Source organism: Odocoileus virginianus, chromosome 21 (assembly GCF_023699985.2).
Source record: "Odocoileus virginianus isolate 20LAN1187 ecotype Illinois chromosome 21, Ovbor_1.2, whole genome shotgun sequence".
NCBI lineage: Eukaryota > Metazoa > Chordata > Mammalia > Artiodactyla > Cervidae > Odocoileus > Odocoileus virginianus.
In genome coordinates, this window is record NC_069694.1 from 52,572,537 (window position 1) to 52,589,976 (window position 17,440).

Sequence of the window (17,440 nt, forward strand, 5' to 3'; positions counted from 1 at the left end):
ATAGATGTAGAAAAAGCCTTTGACAAAATTCAACATCCATTTTATGATAAATACTCTCCAGAAAGCAGGAATAGAAGGAACATACCTCAACATAATGAAAGCTATATATGACACACCCACAGCAAACATTATCCTCAATGGTGAAAAATTGAAAGCATTTCCCCTAAATTCAGGAACAAGACAAGGGTGCCCACTCTCACCACTACTATTCAACATAGTTTTGGAAGTATTGGCCACAGCAATCAGAGCAGAAAAAGAAATAAAAGGAATCCAGATAGGAAAAGAAGAAGTGAAACTCTCTCTGTTTGCAGATGACATGATCCTCTACATAGAAAACCCTAAAGACTCTACCAGAAAATTACTAGAGCTAATCAACAAATATAGTAAAGTTGCAGGATATAAAATTAACACACAGAAATCCCTTGCTTTCCTATACACTAGCAATGAGAAAACAGAAAGAGAAATTAAGGATACAATACCATTCACCATTGCAACAGAAAGACTAAAATACTTAGGAGAATATCTACCTAAAGAAACAAAAGACTTATACATAGAAAACTATAAAACGCTGATGAAAGAAATCAAAGAGGACACAAATAGATGGAGAAATATACCATGTTCATGCATTGGAAGAATCAATATTGTGAAAATGAGTATACTACCCAAAGCAATCCATAGATTCACTGCAATCCCTATCAAACTACCAATGGTATTCTTCACAAAACTAGAACAAATAATTTCACAATTTGTATGGAAATCCAAAAAACCTTGAATAGCCAAAGCAATCTTGAGAAAGAAGAATGGAACTGGAGGAATCAACCTGCCTGACTTCAGGCTCTACTACAAAGCCACAGTCATCAAGACAGTATGGTACTGGCACAAAGACAGAAACATAGATCAATGGAACAGAATAGAAAGCCCAGAGATAAATCCATGCACCTATGGACACCTTATCTTTGACAAAGAAGGCAAGAATATACAATGGAAAAAAGACAACCTCTTTAACAAGTGGTGCTGAGAAAACTGGTCAACCACTTGTAAAATGAAACTAGAACACTTTCTAATACCATACACAAAAATAAACTCAAAATGGATTAAAGATCTAACTGTAAGACCAGAAACTATAAAACTCCTAGAGGAGAACATAGGCAAAACACTCTCTGACATAAATCACAGCAGGATCCTCTATGACCCACCTCCTAGAATATTGGCAGTAAAAGCAAAAATAAACAAATGGGTCCTTTTTATTTTAATGTCAATTTTCTAACATAAATTGATGTCTCATGTTTCATTATTATAATTCACTATTTTATTATAGATGAGGATTAATCTCTTCTATTTCACACCAACGTTGAAGTAGTTCAGTTACTAAGTTGTATCCAACTCTTTGTGACCCCATAGATTGCAGCATACAGGCTGCCCTGTCTCTCACTATCTCCCAGAGTTGCTCAAACTCATGTCCATTGGAGTCAGTGATGCCATACAGTCATATCACCATTATGAACATTTTAATTGCAAGTAAATACAATTATGTGATTCCTTTAATTTTCTAATGAACATCAATAATATTATTTACTTCCTTGATAACTTCATTTTACCTGAATCTTGAGAGGCAAAATTGTAAAGCAGACACTTTGTTATAAATTATGAAAACAGTTTTTTGGTGTACCATATTAACCTTTTGGAACTTGTTAATTTAACCTGTTTTACTATAAACGCAAGTTGGCCTTTTCCATTTAAGGCTATGGTTCAAACTTAATGAAAAATTAAAATAACATGAATATCTTTCTTTCCAACATTTCTTTACAAAAGTGCCAAAGTTTGTATCCAGCATAGTCACAGATGAATAGTTTTTGGATGGAAAAAAAAAAAAAAAAAAAAACCTGTTTCCTTCAATATTTTCAATGAGCAATAGCAGACTAAAATTTCAATAAGTCCTAAAAACTCTTTAAATCATGCTTTAACAAGCCTTTTAAAATATGCTGCTTCTGTACTCCCTTCTCTCTTCCCGATTTTTTTCCTCTTCTCTCTCCTCCTCTGACCCTTCCCTTCCTCTTCCCTCTCTTCTCTCTTGTCTTCTGTTCTCTTCTTGTCTCTTCTTTTCTCTACAATTTAAAGCCAGTAAGCTGAGCACACATGTTTATAAGTAACATGCACTCTGGAGTCAGACTTATTGAGGTAAAATCCTTGCTCTGGGTCACAGCACTGTTGACCTTTCTACTTTGTTAACATGAGTTCTTTCTTTTGTGTGTGTTTGTGTGGGGGGGCGGGGTGGTGGTGGTGGGAGGTCTTTATTAAGTGACACTTAACTTTGGCCACCTCATGCGAAGAGTTGACTCATTGGAGAATACCCTGATGCTGGGAGGGATTGGGGCAGGAGGAGAAGGGGACGACAGAAGACAGAAGATGAGATGGCTGGATGGTATCAGTGACTCAATGGGCATGAGTTTGAGTAAACTCTGGGAGTTGGTGAGGGACAGGGAGGCCTGGCATGCTGCAATTCATGGGGTCGCAAAGAGTCGGACACAACTGAGTGACTGAACTAAACTGAACTGAATATTAGTCTTTATTAGTCTCAAACATGAAATTTTATAATGATTGTCTTTTATGATGTTTGCATTCAAAACAATTTAAACAAAGTTATATTTGCTTTTATATGTTCTGAAAATATCCACGACAGGGGAAAAATGTTACTCTTAGTAGAGAGAAAACAGCAAGATAAATATTTTTAATGACAAATCTGTAAGCAGTTTTACATTCATTTTCTTACTTAATCCTGAGAATAGAACATTGAAATCAATGTTCACAATGCTCATTATATAGTAAGGAAAGAAACTGGAACTAGTTGCTAGAGTGATCTGAAGCCAGTATATATAGTATACTATAGTTCTTTATGGTATTCCAAGACAGAATTAACATACACTATTCAACATACTTATTTGCAACAATCCTTGATTTCAGAAAAGACAGAAAAGAATATGCTTGTATCTACTTTCTAAGATTGTTTTCTGTCCTATACTTTACTTAATCCAAAGTAATTCATCAGTAGAAAGTTAAATGGTATTCATAATTTTTTTTTTTTGGATTTTAGGACAAAAATATTACAGAGACACAATCACTCTAAATATGTAAGAGGTAATTTGTTTGCATTATAATTAGCTATTCTTCCTTAACAAGGTGATTTGACATTGTGAAGTATCGATGCTGCCATTAAAATGCCTGTGAAGTCATGTTCTTTATTGCTAATTAGGAAGTCTTTTAATATAGCTGAAGTCCATTGTCACTAATTACTACCCTAATAGAATATGTCTGTATACATACTGATTGCTTGAAATACACTTTGCTTTTTGTGAGAATAGAAATGATCTGACAGGGATGCTGCCTTGGCTCATCTTTTCTTTAAACAGCAAAGAGGAGGAGAATGAAAACAGGAGAAGGGGAAGAAAGAGGTGTAGTGGGGAGCAGGAGCGGAAATGGGAGAAAGAGGAAAGGAGGGGAAGGGAGTAAGGAAGAATGAAAAGAAAGATATACAGTGTATTTGGTTATTATATTTCCCAGAGCAATAGATTGAGTTGGAAGGTGGTGAATATAAAATGTAAACTTCCATTAAATCATTTTATAAACCTTTGATGGCAAATTTTAGTTCTCATGTATGCTTATACTAATATATCCACTTTTCCTGGAGCAATTTGCATCTTTTTGAGTCTGTATACTTTACCTAACAAAAATTCTCCCCTACCACACAAGGAAAGAATATAAATAAAGCAAGAAAATAAAAGGAAGTGAAGTAATTGGACAAAGGGAGAATAGTCACTGAATATGCATGCTCTACTAGAGTTTAGTCCCATCAATATTTCCACATTATTGAAGCTATTACACTCTCTGTGGCTATAGTTCCAGCATATATACAGTGAAATAATTGAGCTAAGTAAAAAACTTAGGTGATTTTCAGTTATATAATTTATGATGATTTCAAATATGAAAGGTCATTTAAGGTATTATCAGAGAGGAGTGAATGACAGAGGAGTGGATAAAGAAGTTGTGCTACATATGTACAATGGAATATTACTCAGCCATAAAATATAAAATAATGTCATCTGCACCAACATGGCTGAATCTAGATATTGTCAGAGTGAGTGAAGTAAGTCAGAGAAAGACAAATATATGATACTGCTTATATGTGGAATCAAAAAATACAAATGAACTTATTTATGAAACAAAAATAGAGTCACATATGTAGAAAGCAAATGTATGGTCAGCAGTGGCTAAGAAGCTGGGAGGGACAAATCGGGAGACTCAGAATGACACACAGGCTGCCTAACAGGTAATTAGTGAGGACCTGCCCCACGCACAGGGAGCCCTCCTCAATACTACACAGTGACCTAGACGGGAAACGAGCCTAAAAAAAAATGGATATACGTGCATGTATAACTGAGTCACTGTGTCATACACCTAAAATTAACACAACATCGTAAATCAACTACACTCCAACAAGTATTTTAAAAAGAAAAGAAAAAAAAAAACAACAAAAATCAAAATGATGTGAATGTCAAAATCAGGTATTTTAAATTATTTTCTGCTACCTCCCTCAGGCTCTTCCCTTTTATTAAACTCTGCTTTCTCAGTATGCTTAATGTTTATCTAAAGGAGTGTTTCTTGGCAATCTGTATTTTTAATCTTGCCCCAAGTAGAGTTGATGCTGTAGGTTCCAACCACACCTTGAATTTCAAGGTTCCAGGGAATCAGATGTCATCAGTTTAAATCTCCTCTCTTTTATTTCCCTATTATAAAAATACTACTTCTCCTTTTTTTAATCAATATATGTACTACTTAAATGCCAGGTAAAATTACAGGGTTGCCTCACAATTCTGAGACTTAGGAGTTTAATTTAAAACATGCAGCAATAAGGTATAACATTTTCTCTTAGTTATTACAGGGATGCTATCTAACTCTGCATCCCAGACACTATTTAGCAAAGCAGAGTTCCATATATATTGCTGTGATTTCAAAACCATAAAAACATGCATGGGTAGCTTTGTGTTTGAAGGCAATCCACAGGCTAGATCCAGACATTGACGGAGGTTTCATTCTTTTCTACAGGTGATTTTCTTCAACTATTGTACCTAATAATAAGAAAGCATCACCTGTCACATTTGCTTTCTAATGAGTTCTTTAAAACCTTCTGGGGGCAGCTATCTTCTCACCCTGAAGTATCAAATAGCTGTCGTGTTGCACTAAATTATTCTCTCCCTTTCTGAACCTAGAAAGCCTAAAAAACTTTTTATCCTTGTCTATTTAATTTTTTAAATTCCTTGCAGAATACTTTTTTGTTATTACAGAATAATTGAGGCTTTGCAGATATTCCTTATACCAATAAGAATAATTTATTTGTGCCATTAAGATTCTTATACTTTTCTGATGTACTCCCTGAAATTAGACTCCAGAAACAAATATGATGTTGACAGAGTTAAAGTGAAAGTCGCTCAGTCATGTCTAACTCTTTGTGACCCCAGGGACTCTATAGTATAAAGACTGTATACATATATAGTACATAGACTGTACAGAATTCTCCAGGCCAGAATACTGGAGAGGGTAGACTTTCCCTTCTCCAGCAGATCTTTCCAACCCAGGAATTGAACTGGGGTCTCCTGCATTGCAGGTGAATTCTTTACCAGCTGAGCTCCAGTTGGAGGTTAGCAAATTAATAAGAATCCTCTTTAAGTCAAAGTTAAGTTGACTTATAGCACCAAATCTGATCAAATCTAATTGATGTTTTTCAGAAAACTCTATAAGATATATTTTTGGAAAAACAAAACAAACAAACAAAAAAAAAACTCAAGCAGTTTTCTTTCCTTAGTGAGCAGAAACTTCTGCTCACATGAAGGAACAGAGAAACAGAGCAAATGCAGAGTAGCAAACCAATATGAAAAACCCATGTTGGTGGCTGAGAGTTCACCACCATGATGTTTTGGGGAGCCCTCTACTCACAGGTTCATGTGTCTAATTACAGAGCAGACCAATCAATTTTGTTCACAGACCAAATTAAATGAATATGGATAGCCCTTTCACATAAAATCCCCCAAAGACACGAAGTCTGGATTCAGACCCCAAAGAGGAATTGTTAAATTTTCCCTCCATGACCACACTCCTTTACAAATAACAACAATACAAGATTCAGTTCTTTTTGTGGAAAAGCAATAATGTGGTCACTTAAAACACAATTTTATCACTTATACCTAATTACTTCTCAGCCATTAAGAGTCACACTTATCAATAAGAGTCAGATCTTCATTGTGAATTTTATTTGGTTTCCATTCTAAAATTTGTGTAAATATGCTCAGTCTCTAAGTTATTGAGAAGCCCCATGCTCATCCATTATATTTTAAATAATCTCAAACTTTATTTATAATACTATGTGCATCAATTAGTGACATGTTTAAGAAAGTGACTTTGTTATCAATTTACAACCATGAGAACCAAAGAAAAATAAGTGAGAAAAGAGCACACAGATAGAATTTTGCAATTTTAATAGAACAGTAGCAGGAAACTAAAATCTAAACAGATAATTTTTTTTCTATCTAACTGGAAGTTTTCAAAGATATCATGGCACTAAAAGCTAAACTTTTCCTTTCTTAAAGTGAAGAGATTTTTGATTGGTTAATTAGTCATTCTAGAAGAAACATTTAATAAGTCATAATTGGCAGGATAAATATTGCCACCCTTACAAGCAGTTCAAAACCTGTTTGTGAGAGAATTTTTGCAAACATCTGTATTCATTATTATGTTTTGTAACTGTAATTAGAAATTCAGAGGAATGTTAAACAAAGGTTAGTTTTGAAGCAATCTCCACTGTATATTTTATATTGCTGTGTGCATTACTCTAGTTTAAAGTGATGCATTTATCCTGATGTCCACAATACAGAAAGACAGCTCTTTCGTGGTAATTCTGAGAATTAGAAAAACTGTCTAATATTAATATGGCTTGAAAAGTAATTTGCAATATATGCAATGAATTTGCATTTATTACTGTTGCTGTATTGTTACAGAGAATTTTCCATGTATTCTATTTGGCATATGCTGTAGTGCATATAGAATTTTTTTTTTTTTCCTTCAACTGACAGATATTGAACAGAGTGAAGCTAATCAGTACAGTTTAGCTCTCTGGCTCTAGTAAACTCTGCAATGATTCTCATGGGATATGCTAAGGTAATGCTAAAATAGGTTATTATAAGTCAAAATATCTTTGGGCAAAACTAAATTGCTTCCAGAATCATTAAGCCTGCTGACTAAGGTTTTGTAGCCTGTTAAACATGATTCCTCCTTTCATACAGCTTTTCTTAATTCCTCTCAGTTTTTATTGCAGCTTCCATTTTTTTATTCATTCACAATTGCATTATATCTTATTTTTTTTTAAACATATCTGAGTTGAATTTTACTTTCATTGATTGGAGGACTTTAGAAGGGATTTGTGAAGGAAATAAAAAACTTTCTCAGGTACCAGACATAAACAATGAGTAAGGAATAGAAGTAAGACAAAGAACTGTACTAAGGAGTGGTACATGGGTGAACAGTCACTGTAATTTCTACTCTTCCTCAAATTACTAGTATCCTTCAGTTATTAGACATATTTTGTCTGCAGTGTTCCCAAATGTGCTATATGTATATAGCAATTTAGCACCAATTTTGTAGTATTTGCTTTTGTACCATTTTGACAACTTGCCAAAAGTTATAAAGTTGCTAGGATCTATACCCTCATCTATAAGGGCATAACCTTTTCAATAGTAAGGCTGTGTCTCTGATTCAGAACAAGTAATTTAATCTTAATGAAGGGCAGACAAGAATCAGCAGAACACTGGGCTCGACTTCAGTAAGGCATAAACGTGAAGTGTCACAGAGGTCATCTGGCAGATAGGGAAGCAGTGGCCTGCTGTCATTGAGACACAGAAGAAGGTATATCATACCATGATTTTGGAGAATTTTCAAATAATTCATGACTTTTGATATTTAATTTAATGAATTTATTTCACCATTTTATATTCACATATTTACCAAGTACCCTATTCACCATTTGGAACATACATACAATATGAAAATACTGACACTGTATCTAGACTCATTCAGTTTCTAGTTAATAATGAGTGAGCAATGGCTCCACCTTAGGCAATGACAAAAACCTTACTTTAAATCTGTCACAGTAATTTAGCAAAAATAAATAAAGATGTGCCATGAAAGTAACTATAGCGAACAAAGGATCCTGTGACTTATTTTAATATAAATCCTGATAATGAAGTCAAGGTGAGAGGAAGGAAACAATGCTTGCATTGCAAGTAGAAACTGGGTGGAGGCGGTGGGGTAGTCACTACGTCGTGTCCAACTCTTGAGGCCCCACTGACTGTGGTCCACCAGGCGCCTCTGCCCAGGGAATTTCACCGGCAGGAATGCTGGAGGAGATTGCCATTTCCTTCTCCAGGGGATCTTCCCGACCCAGGGATGGGACCTGGGTCTCTGGCATTGCAGGCAGAGTCTTTTATCACTGATCAACCAGGGAAGCCAGAGAGACTGGATAGGGGTTAGGATAATTTCTGAAGTGACGCATTTTGGTTAGGCTTTTAATCATGTTAGAATTAGCTTTAAACAGTATGTGCAAAAGGTGGTAGAAAAATATAATTTCATAATATGTTTATGAAATACAAGCATAGAAATGCTAGCAATATATTTTATAATATATCACTTATATAATATCAATGGGACAACTTATTCATTAGTTCAAAACCTTTTTGATAGTCCATTCTGATTCTGGATCAATTACTATGTTAAGAACAATAATGATGAACTTAACAAATATATATTAACCTTTAAGGAGTCTAGTGGGGGAAATAAAGGCCATTAAAATAATTGCAGAACATGCATGAATTAAAAAACAGAAGTGAAATGTACCAAAGAAACATATATTTGACTTTAACCAGAAGTCAGAGAAAGACTCTTGCAGAAAAAACATCTTAGTGGAACTTTAAAGCATGAAGAGGAGATAGATGGTGGTGTGTTAGAACCAAGAGGAGACAATTTTCCAGACACAGGAGAGTGAATCTGTAGTAACAGAATTTAAAAAGCAATTTCATATTCAATAACTTGAAAGTCCTCCACTATTTCAAATATAATTAAAAAAGGGGGGGGGGAGGGATTAAGACACAGTCAGAGACTAGATTTTGAAGGTACATTCAGGTCATGGACATCACCAGATGGCCAGTATCAAAATCAGACTGATTATATTCTTTGCAGCCAGAGATGGAGAAGTTCTAAACAGTCAGCAAAAACAAGACTGGGAGCTGACTATGGCTCAGATCATGAACACCTTATTGCCAAATTCAGACTAAAATTGAAGAAAGTGGAGAAAACCACTAAACCATTCAGGTATAACCTAAGTTAAATCCCTTTTGACCATACAGTGGAAGTGGGAAATAGATTTAAGGGACTAGATCTGATAGACACAGTGCGTGATGAGCTATGGAAGGAGGTTCGTGACACTGTACAGGAGACAGGGATCAAGACCATCCCCAAGAAAAAGAAATGAAAAAAGGAAAATGGTTGTCTGAGGAGGCCTTAAAAATAGCTGTGAAAATAAGAGAAGTGAAAACCAAAGGAGAAAAGGAAAGATATTCCCATTTGAATGAAGAGTTCCAAAGAAAAGCAAGGAGAGATAAGAAAACCTTCCTCAGGGATCAATGCAAAGAAATAGAGGAAAACAACAGAAAGGGAAAAACTAGAGATCTCTTCAAGAAAATTAGAGATACCAAGGGAACATTTCATGCAAAGATGGGCTCAATAAAGGACAGAAATGGTAGGGACTTAACAGAAGCAGAAGATATTAAGAAGAGGTGGCAAGAATACACAGAACTGTACAAAAAAGATCTTCATGACCCAGATAATCAAGACGGTGTGATCACTCACTTAGAGCCAGACATCCTGGAATGTGAAGTCAAGTGGGGGTTAGGAAACACCACTGTGAACAAAGCTAGTGGAGGTGATGGAATTCCAGTTTAGCTATTTCAAATCTTAAAAAAAAAAAATGATGCTGTTAAAGTGCTGCACTGAATATGCGAGCAAATCTGGAAAACTGATCAGCAGCTGAAGTACTCGAAATGGTCAGTTTTCATTCCAATCCCAAAGAGAGGCAATGCCAAAGAATGCTCAAACTACTGCACAATTGCATTCATCTTACACACTAGTAATTTAATGCTCAAAAATCTCCAAGCCAGGCTTCAGCAACACATGAACTGTGAACTTCCAGATGTTCAAGCTGGTTTCAGAAAAGGCAGAGGAACCAGAGATCAAATTGCCAACATCAGATGGATCATTGAAAAAGCAAGAGAGTCCCAGAAAAACATCTATTTCTGCTTTATTGACTGTGCCAAAGCCTTTCACTGTGTGGATCATAATAAACTGGAAAATTCTGAAAGAGATGGGAATACCAGAACACCTGACCTGTCCCTTGAGAAACCTGTATGCAGGTCAGGAAGCAATAGTTAGAACTGGATATGGAAAAACAGACTGGTTCCAAATAGGAAAAGGAGTATGTCAAGGCTGTATATTGTCACCCTGCTTATTTAACTTATATGCAGAGTACATCATGAGAAACGCTGGGTTGGAAGAAGCACAGCTGGAATCAAGATTGCTGGGAGAAATATCAATAACCTCAGATACACAGATGACACCACCCTTATGGCAGGAAGTGAAGAGGAACTAAAAAGCTTCTTGATGAAAGTGAAAGAGGAGAGTGAAAAAGTTGGCTTAAAGCTCAACATTCAGAAAACTGAGATCATGGCTTCTGGTCCCATCACCTCATGGGAAATAGATGGGGAAACAGTGGAAACAGTATCAGACTTTATTTTTCTGGGCTCCAAAATCACTGCAGATGGTGACTGCAGCCATGAAATTAAAGGATGCTTACTCCTCTGAAGGAAGTTATGACCAACCTAGACAACATATTAAAAAGCAGAGACATTACTTTGTTAACAAAGGTCCATTAAGTCAAGGCTATGGTTTTTCCAGTAGTCATGTATGGATGTGAGAGTTGGAATATAAAGAAAGCTAAGCGCAGAAGAATTGATGCTTTTGAACTGTGGTTTTGGAAAAGACTCTTGAGAGTCCTTTGGACTGCAAGGAGATCCAACTAGTCCATCCTAAAGATCAGTCTTGGGTGTTCATTGGAAGGACTGATGTTGAAGCTGAAACTCCAATACTTTGGCCACTGGATGTGAAGAGCTGACTCACTGGAAAAGGCCCTGATGCTTGGAAAGATTGAGGGCAGGAGAAGAAGGGGACAATAGAGGATGAGATGACTGGATGGCATCACCAGCTCAATGGACATGAGTTTGGGTAGGCTCTGGGAGCTGGTGATGGACAGGGAGGCCTGGCGTGCTGCGGTTCACGGGGTCGCAAAGAGTCAGACATGACTGAGCGACTGAACTGAACTCCCGTCTCTGTGTTCATATGCAACAATTTTTATTTTATTCCAAAGAAATAAGTGATATAAAGTTCTTTTTCTTTTCCTAATGTCAAAAAGATACAATAATCTTTGCAATAAAATTTTGTTCTCTTTATTGTGGAAAATAAATTGTTATGGTTGTGTGAACTTAAGTGCTTTGAGTATTCTCTAATTATTGAATGAAGAACTGTGTGTGTGTCTATATGTGTCTGTACACATGTCCATTAGATTACGTATGTTAACTTTGTTTTCCAACGTCTGTTATTGCTTTAACAAGTTGATTTATTAATTTCATGTAATAATGGTGAATTATTAATCTTATTCTTATTGACAACCTTCTTCAAACTGTGATTCCTTTAGGTCAGTAGCTAGTCTAGCTCTACTTAACATGCAGTTGCCAAATGCAGCATACAACCCCATATACTTTTACCAAATGTTCTCATGAACACCAAGTACTGTAAAAATACTTGATTGTAGTATCTTTTAAAAGTTACTCTACAGTTAAATTAGGTAACAGTTAATGATTTTCTCCATTTTTCCCAATGATTATTATTTCTGTTTTCCCTTTTGTCTTGTCATTGTTTGAGCATTTTTATACCTCTACCATTATATTTTTTAGTATTTCTTTTTCCATAAAACTTGATTATTACTCTAGGGTTTATTCTGCACATATTTGATGTTTCACATATTTGATCTGCATGGGAGTGCACTTCCCGACCAGAGACTGGACCTAGTCCACGAGAGTCCTAAGCACTAGAACGCCCGGGAACTCCCTCAGTCTACATTCAACTAACAAATGCTGACTCATTCTGGGATGAAGATGTGAGTCCTTAGGGGATTACCAAAGAATGCTGCATTACTATCTTGGGGAATGTACTCTTTTTGTTTTTACAGGATGTATGTTTGGGGTGATGTCAACAGAAGGTTGCCCTATTTTGCATCTGTATTCAGTCATGTCCAGCTCTCTGCATCCCTATGGACGATAGCCAGTCAAGCTTCTATGTCCATGGGATTTTCCACGCAAGAATACTGGAGTGGGTTGCCATTTTCTCCTCCAGGGGACCTTGCCAACCCATTCATTGAACCTGCATCTCTTATGTCTCCTGCGTTTAGCAGGTGGATTCTTTAATGGCTGAGACAACAGGGAAGCTTTTTATTGGTGAGTATCAATGGTGATTATCTCATCTTCTTCAGGATCTAGTTAGTACACAGGAAATGTATAGTATACACCACACTGTACAATATATGCCAAACAGTGATAGCTCAGGATGTCTATCTCTGTCCTCTCTCTCTCTCTGTTTTAACATCTATGACACCTCCATGTGATCAGATTGCTTTTCTAGCAAAGATGGGCACGAAAAAGGACAGAAATGATATGGACCTAAAAGAAGCAGAAGATATTAAGAAGAGGTGACAAAAACACACAGAAGAACTATGCAAAAAAGAACTTCATGACCCAGATAACCACCATGGTGTGACCACTCACCAGACATCCTGGAATGCAAAGTCAAGTGGTCCTTAGGAAGCATCACTATGAACAAAGCTAGTGGAGGTAATGGAATTTCAGTTGAGCTATTTCAAATCCTAAAAAATGATGCTGCTAAAGTGCTTCACTCAGTATGCAAGCACATTTGGAAAACTCAGAAGTGGCCACAGGGCTGGAAATGGTCACTTTTCATTGCAAATCCAAAGAAAGGAAATGCCAAAGAATGCACAAACTACCACACAACTGCATTCATCTCACACACTACCAAAGTAATGCTCAAAATTTTCAAGACAGGCTTGAACAGTTCATGAACCATAAACTTCCAGATGTCCAGGCTGGATTTAGAAAGGCCAGAGGAACCAAATATTGAATTGCCAACATCCGTTGAATCATCAAAAAAGCAAGAGGTTTCCAGAAAAACATCTGCTTCATTGACTATGCCAAAGCCTTTGACTGTGGCTTACTTCACTCTGTATAATGGGCTCCAGTTTCATCCATCTCATTAGAACTGACTCAAACGAATTCTTTTTAATGGCTGAGTAATACTCCATTGCGTATATGTACCATTGCTTCCTTATCCATTCGTCTGCTGATGGGCATCTAGGTTGCTTCCATGTCCTGGCTATTATAAACAGTGCTGCAATGAACATTGGGGTACATGTGTCTCTTTCAGATCTGGTTTCCTCAGTGTGTGTGCCCAGCAGTGGGGTTGCTGGGACATATGGCACTTCTATTTCTAGTCTTTAAAGGAATCTCCACACTGTTCTCCATAGTGGCTGTACTAGTTTGCAGTCCCACCAACAGTGTAAGAGGGTTCCCTTTTCTCCACACCCTCGCCAGCAATTTTTGCTTGTAGACTTTTGGATAGCAGCCGGTCTGACTGCCATGTAATGGTACCTCATTGAGGTGGTTTTGATTTGCAAGAAATGCCAGGCTTGATGAAGCTCAAGCTGGATTCAAGATTGCCAGGAGAAATATCAATAAACTCAGATATGCAGATGATACCACACTTATGGGAGAAAGTGAAACTAAAGAGCCTCTTGGTGAAAGTGTAAAAGAAAGGTGAAAAAGTTGGCCTAAAACTCAACATTCAGAAAACTAAGATCATGGCATCTGGTCCCCATTACTTCATGGCAAATAGATGGGGAAACAATGTAAACAAGAAAAGAGTTTATTTTGGGGGGCCCCAAAATTACTGCAGATGGTGACTGCACCCATGAAATTAAAAGACATTTTTTCCTTGGAAGAAAAATTATACCAATCTAGACATCAAAATTAAAAGCAGAGACATTACTTTGCCAACAAAGTACAGCTAGTCAAAGCTATGGTTTTTGCAGTAGTCATGTATGGGTGTGAGAGCTGGACTCTAAATAAGCTTAGCACTGAGAATTGATGCTTTTGAATTGTAGTGTCAGAGAAGACTCTTGAGAGTCCCTTGGACTGCAAGGAGATGCAGCCAGTCCATCCTAAAGGAAATCAGTCCTGAATATTCATTGGAAGGACTGTTGCTGAAGCTGAAACTCCAATACTTTGGCCACCTGATGTGAAGAACTGATTCGTTGGTAAAGACCTTGATGCTGGGAAAGACTGAAGGTGGGAGGAGAAGGGGATGACAGAGGAAGAGATGTTTGGATGGCATCACCGACTCAATGGACATGAGTTTGAGTAATCTCCAGGAGTTGGTGTTGGACAGGGAAGCCTGGCATGCTGCAGTTAATGGGGTCACAAATATTCAGACACACCTGAGCAAATGAACTGAACTAATTCATAGTCAGTCATCCCTATTAATAAGAATCACAAAGTTTGAACAGTGGACATCAGCATCCAAGCTGTTATGTGAACAAAATTTTATGATATAGAGGCCACGTTCTGTAGGAATTCTCAGCTGAATTTTCACTATAGCTCAAGGATGGGCCTAGGGACAAAATATAAATGCACCAACACTTTATATATGGCAAAGGTGGCATTATTATTATTTTTTTTTTACTTAAAAGGTTCTTCCTCCATATCAGTCAGTTTAGTTCCTCAGTCATGTCTGACTTTGTGATCCCATGGACTGCAGCACGCCAGGCTTCCCTGTCTATCACCAACTCCCGGAGCCTACTCAAACTCATGTTCATTGAGTTGGTGATACCATCCAACCATTTCATCCTCTGCTGTCCCCTTCTCCAGCCTTCAATCTTTACCAGCATCAGGGTCTTTTCAAATAAGTCGGTTCTTTGCATCAGGTGGCCAAAGTATTGGAGATCAGCTTCAGCATCATTCCTTCCAATGAATATTTAGGACTGATTTTCTTAAGGATTGACTTGCAGTGGATCTACTTGCAGTCCAAGGGACTCTCAAGAGTCTTCTCCAACACCACAGTTCAAAAGCATCAATTCTTCAGCACTCAGCTTTCTTTATAGTCCAACTCTCACATCTATACATTTCCTTTATATAAGTCATTTAGTTTGGAGAAGAGAGTGATTATCAAGGCATGTAAAATCATACACTAGATAATAATTAAATTACCCAAATCCTGACTTAAACTTTTAAAGGTATTCTCTAGTGAATATGATGATTTTTCAACATTAAAATTATGTATCAACCATGGTGATAGGGAAAAAATGCAAAAGTTTTAAGTATTTAAAGTACTTAAGGGAATCATTCGTCTTTTTTGGCATGAGTTTTTCAAATCATATTTCTATTGTTTCCTCTCTTAAAAGTGTTTTAAAATGTATTACCTAAATTTTAAAAACCCTGAACAAGTGGTAAGCATAATAGAAAGTATACAATCATAAATGCACATTGCACAGATTAATTGTAATTTTGCAAAAATAAATATAAAATCACAGATTTTATAAATAACTAAGATATTTTTAAAAAGTATCTTTACATTCTGAAGCCACACATGCTTAGTGTTTTGTTTCATAATAAATTTAATTGTGGTCCAATATACATATCAATATTTCCTAAAATTAATTGCAAAAATTAATCAAGATTTTAAAAAGTTATTATATCATTTTATTTGAAAATAAATAAATAAATAATCGAAGAACCAATGGAAAGGGAGAGGAATACAAATTAGATAAATTTACAAATCAATTATGATTCTTTAAGTATGCAATACCATATCACAAATAAGACACTCTCCTATATCACAAGAATATATGTTTATATATATTTATCTCTATAGTGTCATTGCTATCAAGACTACAACTCCAAAGTAAACATTTCTAGTAGGACACCCAATCAACAACTGGAATTTACTATGAATTAAATACAAACATCCTTCTTGCTTTCAAAATTTTCATTTTATATTTCAGTCTGAAATAGCCTTCAAAATCTAATAAAGTCTCTCATTCTCCAAGGCTTTTTCAAACATCTGCTGCACAACTGTATTTCTGTCCTTTGTATATTTTTGTGATTTATAACTTTAAATGCTATAGCAATTAAATGCTATATGAGTTCTGTTTTCAGGTAGAATATAATACAACTGATGGTAACAGTCTTATTTATTTTCTATTATACATATACTTAATGCTTTGTGTTCAGTATCCCAGATACTCAAAAAATGTTAGTTAATTATTAATTAAATGGTATGATCATTTCTAAAATTGTTATTTACATTGATGAACATGTGTAAAATTAAGAGTAAAACTGTGTATAATCATTGAAACATATTAAGTAGTGTTTCAAGATTATGTGCACTATTTGCTACATCGAAGATATGATTAAAATTTTATATCAGTAAAACAAAACAGAAGATATATGGCTAAGCCTTTAAAAAGAGTATTTGATATGTATTACTGGTAAATTTTGTACTAATCAAAAAATTTACAGGAGACAGTATGTCATCACATTTTATCTTTAACAGGTATCACTGTAGGAAATTATATTTCCTGATATCCTGTATTTTCCACTACCAGAATGGAACGTCACTTGCAGAAGCATATTTACTATAATTAAGCATTATTTCCAAATTACTGCTATCAAAATTAAAATAAACTTCAGAACTGAAATTATTCTAAACCTACAAAAGCTATTACTCAAACGAATGAATACATTCTAGAACATGAAAAGAAAGAATACCACATGTTCCCAAGGAATAGAAAAATAACTTATTAAACAGTAAGATATAGAACACAGGCCATGAAGCCAAGTATTAAGCAAAGTGAAGAGCAGTGGTTGAGCTGGACTCCAAGTACGTCCAGCCCCAAATGATATATGCTGATATCAAAATAAATAGAAACCTTATTTTTTGCAGAGAATTGTTTCAAATCATCAAATAAATGGAAACCGTGAACTTATCAAAGTAACCTAACTTGTATTGCCATCTCAAGAAAGATAAGCAAATATCTGGCTTAATAATATTCAGACTAAAGCAAATCTAAAATGTGTAATATATAAATTATTAAAATAACAATGTTACAACAGCAGTTTTATAAGGAAGAAAATGTTTCACAAATAATACTAGTATAGTGTATTTG